Source organism: Helianthus annuus, chromosome 13 (assembly GCF_002127325.2).
Source record: "Helianthus annuus cultivar XRQ/B chromosome 13, HanXRQr2.0-SUNRISE, whole genome shotgun sequence".
In the NCBI taxonomy this organism is placed as follows: domain Eukaryota; kingdom Viridiplantae; phylum Streptophyta; class Magnoliopsida; order Asterales; family Asteraceae; genus Helianthus; species Helianthus annuus.
Genome location: NC_035445.2, coordinates 5,426,389 through 5,435,467, shown reverse-complemented (window position 1 = coordinate 5,435,467; position 9,079 = coordinate 5,426,389). Strand labels below are relative to the sequence as shown.

At 39.2% G+C, this 9,079-nt stretch overlaps 1 long non-coding RNA gene across 1 annotated transcript; it reads right to left on the bottom strand.

The window, feature by feature from the left end:
* Positions 1–314: 314 nt before the first annotated feature.
* LOC110897416 lies at positions 315–1,807 on the bottom strand. The gene is made up of 4 exons (XR_002568618.2): positions 1,724–1,807; positions 1,593–1,650; positions 652–1,198; positions 315–555 (listed from the first exon to the last, which is right to left on the bottom strand). It is a non-coding gene; the product is annotated as an uncharacterized LOC110897416 (long non-coding RNA).
* Positions 1,808–9,079: the final 7,272 nt, after the last annotated feature.

Sequence of the window (9,079 nt, the reverse complement as noted above, 5' to 3'; positions counted from 1 at the left end):
CGCCATTATTATGTCACTACACTACAAGAAAAGAGGCAATAGTCGCCGCTAAAGCTAAAGGTACTAATCCTCGCCACTAATACTTTTAAGGTCGTCAGTATTGATCCATTTGTCGCCGCTAAAAATTCTTATCGTCGCTAAAGGTGTACAACCATTTGCGACGACACGTCGTTACAATAGACCTACGTCGGTAAAGACTCTGACCATTAGTAGCGACAAAATCTCCGCTAAAAGTCCGTTTTTAACTTTTTTTTTTTTTTGCATTTACAATAATTTCCGGTTTTCAACGATACACAAAGCCTGCCAATTTCCAGTTTTTCTTCGCCACTCACAACTAACTACATAAACATAATAATTATATAAACATCCTAAAACTACTTAAAAGTTATTCATTTAATTCACATATTAACATCATAACATTGCATAAAACGTGTAAAACTACATCATGTTATCATCACCGCCATTGTCTTCGTGTCCGTCGTCTTGATCTGTTGCTCCATTTCAACTCGAAGTGACTTCGTCTTGATCGAAGATGTGGTGGGTGGGCGGATTTATCTAGCATACACACATATATACACAAAAAAATCAAGAAATTAACAAAATATGTTACAAAATAAAGAAGAAATTCAACTTAAAACAAACATTACTAACCGATTTATAGGAGAATTTGGTGAAATTGATGAGAATGAACCAATTTGGGGGAGAATCCGTGAGAAAGGTGAAGGGTTTGGTGGGAAATGGGGAGAAAGGGTGAGTTTTGTAATGTAGGTTGTGAAACAAACAATGGTTTTGGTTTCAGTTCCGTGTTCATCAAGTGAAGAATGTTGGAGCGCGATTGAACATGATAGTTTTATTATTGGTTTATATATATTTGGCAAGAATCTTAGCGTTGTGAACAAGTTCATGGGGGATAAAGATATGCCAAATGTTATATGGTATTACTATGGGAAGTTTTATAGAAGCGGTGAACACCAAAACTGGTCAATGTATCCAAAAAAAGAATCAAAAAGTCTCTTCCTGGAAAAAAGATTTTCAGAGCTCTCATCGTTCACATATAATGGCATGACTCAGTTTCGTTACCTGCCATATATCTTTTCACAAAAGAGTGTAAATTTTCAAACAATCCATCATAGATCTCTTAAGAAGCCACCAAAGTTTTTTGAATTGACGATCAACACCTTCCAGCAACTCCATAAGACTGATATGCAAAATAGAGGGCAATTATAAATCATGATTGATTTTACCAAAATATTATACAGAGATACCAAACCAGATTCAGTATAAATATTTTGACATCTTGTTGACTCAATCAATCCCTAACAATGACTTTTAATTTTAGATTCTATTATATACAAACTTAACTGTGTTTAAAGAAATTATCTTGGTCTAATTTCCATTATACAATGCGTGTGATATTCAAAATCAGGAGGAATATGATCGGTAAGATCCGCAATTCACATAAAAAAAACCCATCAAATCAAACATATATAGTAAATCGTAGATCCACAAAATCGGCTCAAAAATTTTATAGAAAACGTGCTAAATTTGCAACAGATTTAAGACCAATACAAAATTTAATCAATAAAAGTTACCTGAGATGAGATCGTCCTCCGAAATCCTATAAACAGTCAACGACGTTTCTTCAACATCCTGCAAGATGCGATCAATTCTCAGTCATGAAAAAATCAAAAGGCAAAAACAGATGACGGACGATACCACTCACACATGATTTTGCGATATCAGTGGGCTCGATTTCATCAAACACGGACGATACTGCGGTCATCTAGCTAATTGTCTGACGGCAGAATATAACCTAATAAAAGAATAACAACGATAGTAGGCTTTTATAATTGGGTCACCCAACAAAAATTTACAGTTTTTGCCCATTTTTTAATTTTCATTCTACACCCTCCATTTATTTCTGTAAGTGTAATCTTTCATATCTTCAAGTTGTAATTTTACATCCAAATATTTTTTCTCACCTAGCTATCGTTTTGTAGGTGAACAAACATAGGTAGGCGAGAATTAACATACATGGGTGGTTGTTTCATAAAAGTCAACTTCGGCTAAGTCATTGTTCGTTCATAATAAATGTGTTCTTGACGTCCTTTGTCCCGGTCCTGTGCTCGGCGTTGGGTGCTTTGCACCCTCCTGACTACCACTGGGCGTGCCTTGTTATATGGGATTACATTCTAAGGGTCTGTTTAGTATGGTGTTATGGAATGGATGGATAATGGAATGTACGAGGTAAAGGAATGAACTATTATCATTCTCTGTCTTGTTTGGGTACCATGTGAATGAAAAGAATCATTACTTTGTGTTGTTTGTTTGTCAAGAAAAGACAAAGTAATAAAATCAATGGTGAGTAGCGGCGGTCGGTGATGATAGGTGGCAGTGGTAGCGGTGGTCGGAGGTGATAGGTGGTACTGGTAGTGGTAGCGGTGGTTGCAGGTGGCGGCAGTGGTGGATGGTGGCGGGGCAGAGTTACTAATTGTGTAGGTCCCTTTTGTCGGATGACGAACCTCAAACCTTGTTATACTAACCCACTAGCGAGTGCGGAATCCAAGCTAGCGAGCAAACCGGGATTAAGCAAGTATAAACACAACACACAAGGGTTCACCGATTAACACAACTTGTATTAATGCAAATGAAGGTTTCGGTTACAAGCACAATGTTTACAAACCTAACTTGTAAACTCTCAAAGTGTGTGTGTGTGGTTCCGGACAGAAAGCTCTCAACTTGTCTCTCTATCTCTCGGGTGTGCACTCTCAGAACTGTCTAACACAACACACTGCATGGGTATTTATACCCAGCTCATGATGTGCAGTCCGAAGGATCCGATAGATGGTCCGAAGGATCATCTATCGAAGACAAAGTATTCGAAGGATAAGCAGGGACCTCGAAAGATCATCTTTCGAGGTCTAATCATTCGAAGCATATCTTTCGAGCACCTCGAAGGATCAACAGTATCCTTCGAGGCTATCCTTCGATTCAGACAAACATATCAAATATATTCCAACTGTTGGCCAAGTCAATCCGGAGGATGGTTGACTTGGTCAACTTACAGACTACCAAGGACATCGTTTACATACAGACCGAATACAGACAAAGTACAGACACAAGTGCACCAACAAACTCCCCCTTGGCTGTAGCTTTGTCTTTATCTTCTATAGTGTAGACTCGTCTCGAACTTCGACGGTCTTGGGTCTTCGAGTTCTCAAAACTCGGATGTCCTTTCAAGTCTTCAAAGTCGGAGGATCTTCAAAGTCTTCACGTCTTGAAAGCAGAGAGTGTATCAACAAACTACCCGTATCATGTAGGAAGTGTGTTGACAAACTCCCCCTTAACATAAGCTCCCCCTTGAGTTATGCTCGTGAAAAGACTTTATCTTTATGAAGTGAGATCCTTGTGGTGTTGATGATGGCCAGCGGCAACTCGATCATCTTCATCTTTTGAGCGCCTTCTCGTCGTGTCTTCATTCCAATGCTTGTCATCGACCATGTTCTCCTAGCCTTTAGAATCTGCACATGCAAGAAATCTAAACGCGTAATGAGAACAACTGCTTGGAATAGTATAAACAAATGACACACGAGTGAACATGTCAAAATCAAACACCGTCCGACAGTTTGAAAGTTTAATAAATTTATCAATTTTAAATTTTAACTTTCAAAATCTGCAAATTTTGACCGTTTATGAAGATTTAGTCAGTTCGGTTTTCAGTCAGGTTTCAGGAACGAAGACTTGAGCTCCAACATCGTACGATCGAAAATAAAGCAGAAATAAAATCTTTTTGGCTTTTATAAAGTTTATATTAAAACACGGATTTTAGGCGTGTTTTTGAAATTAAAAGACAACAATTTTAGAATCCTTTGAGTGTTATCAAACGACATCACCGCTAATGTCGTGCTGATATGCACCAAACGACGAAACTGTTTTAAAAGAAAACAATAAAAGTTAAGCAGTAAATAAATAAATATATACAAACATTCTTTTTGCGAGTTTCGAGGGTAAGAGAATCATATCAGTGTACGGTCATGCCAAAACACTCTTGTTGTTCAGTTAGTTAACATTAAGATAAGCATCCTATAACAATTATCGGTATTGTTGTCCACTTAAGCTCAACTTATCAGATGTAATCATGTTTAGAGGATACGTTAATGTATGATTTATACTTACCGACCGGTGTTCATCCACATCACGACACATTCCCGTATCAAGGTATGCACGAGAGTTCATCTTACCGGTGAGTATACCGATTATCATCTGTTTGACCGTATAAAATGTGAGATACTCACTTATTTTGAATTGAAAACAAGTCCTATGTGATATAATCACTTATTGATGAGGAACTTGGTTTTCGTATGCATGAGGGCACAGGTGCAAGTCCGTGAACAGGTCAGTACTTCCGTACAGTAGAGAGACGAACTTGACACCCAGATAGATGTGATATTTTATCACTTATTTGATTTGGACATGTGATTGTTTATCACTTATTGAGGTCGAATGCAGTATGTAATATGTACACATATGTATAGTATCATGGAAGATCTAGACTTGCGTCCCCGTTATTTTTCGGTAAAAGATACAACCATGATACCCAGATGATAAGTAGCATAAAGACCGAATATCTCAGAACCTCGGCAATCTATCAAACGAAATTTCGGTACTAAGACCATATGCCAATGAATGGTTCCCACCTGGTCTTCAGTCGATTAAGATTTATATCACCCTGCACACTTTAAAATGATTGTGAGCCTACCGATACATCTTATATAGAGCTGCTTATCGTTTTTCATTTAAGGTTTTAAAGAGGTTTGGATAGACCACTGATGTACTATCATTTTCTCTTTTGCTCGCCAGGAAACTCATTTTTATTTTTCTATTGTTTTTGTGTTTTTGAAATTTTTCGATGTTTTTGGATTTTCTGATTTTTGGATTTACTCCCCCTAAAATCAATAAACTAAGATAAATTTAAAACACACAAAGATATTTTCAAAAATGATTTTCCGATGTTGGTATTACTCTTGTGCTTGACCTTAATGCCGTTTACCAAAATTAAGTTTTATCAGAAAAGATTTAACAAAATTTGGAAAAATGAGTTGGCATGTCGGTAAGCGGTGCGGACCATGACAACATTGATGAGTTTCATATTGAAACAATCACGTGTAAGGTGATATCCGAGATCAACGTGTCATGTCAAAGAGTGCTGTACGAGATAATAACAATTCACAAAGCAGCTAAAATATCGACAAGTATAGGAGAGATTAAGAATTTAAAGGCGTATCCTGCAACTGTTCCGTGCATTGCAAGGAATCTAAGCACTCTCCCAACTGGATATCCACCCGGTGTGGACTTCAAAGTCGAATTTGCAACTACTGAAAAATCTCTTGACAGCAACAAGCTCATAAACCTCCGGGTCCGGCTGGTCTTCCACATTTCACCAGCGAAGGTCTTTGACTTTCTCTTTCAGAAATGGTGAGCGGATGTTCAATCCACGCCAAGGCATCGACACACATTTCACTTCATTCGTTCCTGTGGACCCGATCAAAAACCATAATGACCAAATTTGACACGTTCTTCATTTGGTCGAATTTTGCAACTTCATTCATCCAAATTTTCTTTTTCTTTTCTCTCTCTCCATCAAAGGCAACAATTTCTTCTGTCGCCTATCTTGTGCAAGGACATTCCACTATCAACAATCCTAAGACTATCAATAGTTCCTCCTGGAACTTCCTGCACACTCACTCAGAGATTAGTTGGAGAGTGGGACCCAAGCCATTGTGGTCTTGGGTCTTCCATTTTCATCAATGACAATAACTTCTTGTCTTTGATGGTTTGTAAATTGTGATGGTCCCCCTGATTCAGTAACCGATTTAGGTTTCCCTGTCTGTTTTGTTTTATCAGAGTCTTTCTTTAAAATTTTAACTTCCTGATTGTTTGAAGTTTTAGAATTTTCTGGTTTTACAGCAACAGATTGTTTTTGAACCTCATCGATTTTAATTGCTTTTTCAATCTTTTTGACCTGTTGGCGTTTCTGTTTCTGTTCCCTTTCTTTTACAAGTCGGGGATCTTGTTTTGTGGAAACAGATGGCTTACGATCAGTCTTGCCACGGGGATCATCAACCTTTCCTTTTTGTTTATGAAGATATGGACAATTACGAATAATATGTCCAATGGTTCCACATTCAAAACATGATCTTCGTTCAACAAACCCCGAAGAATCATGTGATCGTCTAGCCGATGATGTTGAACTTTGTGAACCCGAGGTACTAGGCTTTGAACTACTTGGTTCATTTCTTTTCTCGACAATAGCTTTCTTGACAAAATCTAAGTTAGATTGATTTTCAAACTTTTCAATTTTGTCCGTTCCCGTCGATTTCACAAAGTTAACCTTTTTCTTCTTCTTTTGGTTCGGCTTCTTGTCAGCTTGAGCCGGTGCTTTACCTTTGGGTTTGGTGTGATTTTGCTGTGTTGGCACTGTTGGCAATTTCTTGTTGCCAAATTGCTTTCGGATTTCAGCTTTTGGAATAGGAGGACACTGTGTAACTGTAACTTTAGGTCCTGCCTTTCCCAAGAACTTACTCGTCGAATTCTCAAAGACTTTACAGATTAAGGATTGATTAACATTCTTAATGGGAAAATCTTTGTCTGAGTAAATTTTATCATCACCAACTAGAGTGTACAGCAAATTCACACTCTCCGGCTCTTCTGCAGATGAGGACTCAGTTGCAACAGTCTTAGCGGTTTGTACAGGGGGATCACATAGAATGTGATTCTCAAGAGGTATGTCCTCATTTTTGGTTACCGCATCAGACTTTGCTGGGACAGCATCATCAGATTCATCATCAGACGAATCAGCATCCTCAATCACAACTGGAGGATCTTGATTCTGTTCAGCACTCACAAATGTATCTGCTGACACATCTGAATCTGAGGATACTTCCTTTTGGTATCCGAGCCCTGCAGCAAACTCCTTAACATCTAGAGGCACAGAAGGTTCAAAGAAAACCCTGTCCTCTTCATCAGGCATGGCATCATAATTATGTCTCACTGGTGGTGGACACTTCTTGTACCCTATGCATGTGACATCTCTCTTTTCCTTCTGAACATCAATGATGTGATCTAACACATAGCTAGAACTCAAATAACTGTCTAGCTTGAGTTGGATCGCATCACTTTCGGTTTTCACACAAGCCATCTCTTTTTGCATAATCTCAAGGCGAGATATATACAAATTAATATCAGTTTGTTTTCTTGAAACCATTTTAGTCAGTTCAGTTTTATCCTTCTTTAATGTTTCAATTACTGACTTAAATTCTTTTTCATGGTTTTCATAAAACATGTTGGCTTCTGTGCATTTAGAGAGGTCCACAGTCAATTTCTGATTGTGGAGAAAGGTCACATCATATTTTTCTTGCAAAGCGTCATGCTTACTTTGCAAGTCACTCAAATTCTCATTCACAGTAGTATGTTTGTCTTGCAAGTCAAACAAACTAGCTTGTAAAGCATCATGTTTGCCTTGCAACTCAGACATACTTTTCTCCATTTCAGCACATCTAGCATGCAACCTAGCACATTCATCACAATTAACAGCAGTGGGTTCATCGACACATACCTGACTTGATGAACCGTCGACATTAGCCATAAAGGCTGAATGGAGAGAAGACGAAGTATAAGCAGCTTGATCCACCAAAATAGATCTTCTTTGAGTTTCTGCTGCAGCTTCCTCCAAAAGCTCATCAAAGTCAGCATCATCCGAAACATTAGATGTCTCACCCACATGATCATCACCAGAATTGGATGATTCTTCATCAACACTTCTGCTGTACCCAGAAGAGTCTTCATCTTCAGACGATTCACCACCACTGGCAGAAGATTCTCCACCACTGGTGTGAACTAGCTCCTTCACAATCTGAGCAAAACATGCTGTTCCATCAGGAGCATCACCACCCAACTGGATTGACCAGTCACAACCTTCATCTACCTGAACCGCAAGTGCTCGGTTGGCTTGGTTGTTGACGGGTACCATGGTACGATCATTGTTTCTGTTCTGCCGGTTGCCTTGGTTTCTGAAGGGGTTTTGATTTCCGTGCTGGGCTGGCTTGGTGCATTCCCGTTTAAAGTGACCCCATTCACCACAGTTGAAGCACTTTACAGCTTGCTTATCGAACCCATACTTGGTGTCTCGCTTACTTTCCAAGCTGGTTCTGCCAGTACTTTCCATCCAATCCTTTGCTCTTCTCACAGCACTAGCAAAGGCCCACTTGATGTCCATCAAGTCCATCTCCTCTTTATCAATCTGCCTGTAATCTTCTTGTGTCAGATTAATGTTGCCAATCTGACCTTCTATCAACCCACAGTACGCGCTCACTACAGTGTTAAGCAGCTCCATGTGTTCCTTAGCTACTTCTACACTGATTTTAGAGAAACTTGACGTGTCAAGCTGTACGGTACCTGTCTTCGATTGTTGACCAGCAGATGATGTTCCTCCATAACATGCACGCTGTTGTTGAGCAGGAGGCAGAGGAGGAGGTGGTTGTATTGGATTTCCGTACATATCTGTGGTGGGAGGTGGCTTAACAGGAACTTGTATTGGGTTGCCAAAACAATCTGTGCTTGTGACAAACGCTGTTTGAAGTGGAGCATGTGGACCGGTTCTTGCAGACGAAGAATTGGAAGTTCCACAGTACATTTCTGGATTCTGTGGCAATGGAACTCTCTTCGCCTTCAATGTTTCCTCCTGATCCTTGTTTTCCAAAAGTTGCACGAATTCGTTGATATTAGTGGTTCTCAACACTCCGTTGTACTTCAGGATTTCCAAGAAACTACTCCATTGAGGAGGCAAAGCATCAGCAAACTTCTTCACAACTTCAGCTTGAGTTGTCACTACACTATAATTATCCAATTCTGTAAGCAGATGATAAAATCGGCTTGTCATATCTCCCAAGGACTCCTTATCCATACAAGTGAAACCTTCAAATTCTTTCTTGAGAAGATCATGACGCATTTGACGTGTTGCTGCATTTCCCACTCCTCTGTTTTTCAATCCGTCCCACAACTTCTTTGTTGTCTTGAAGCT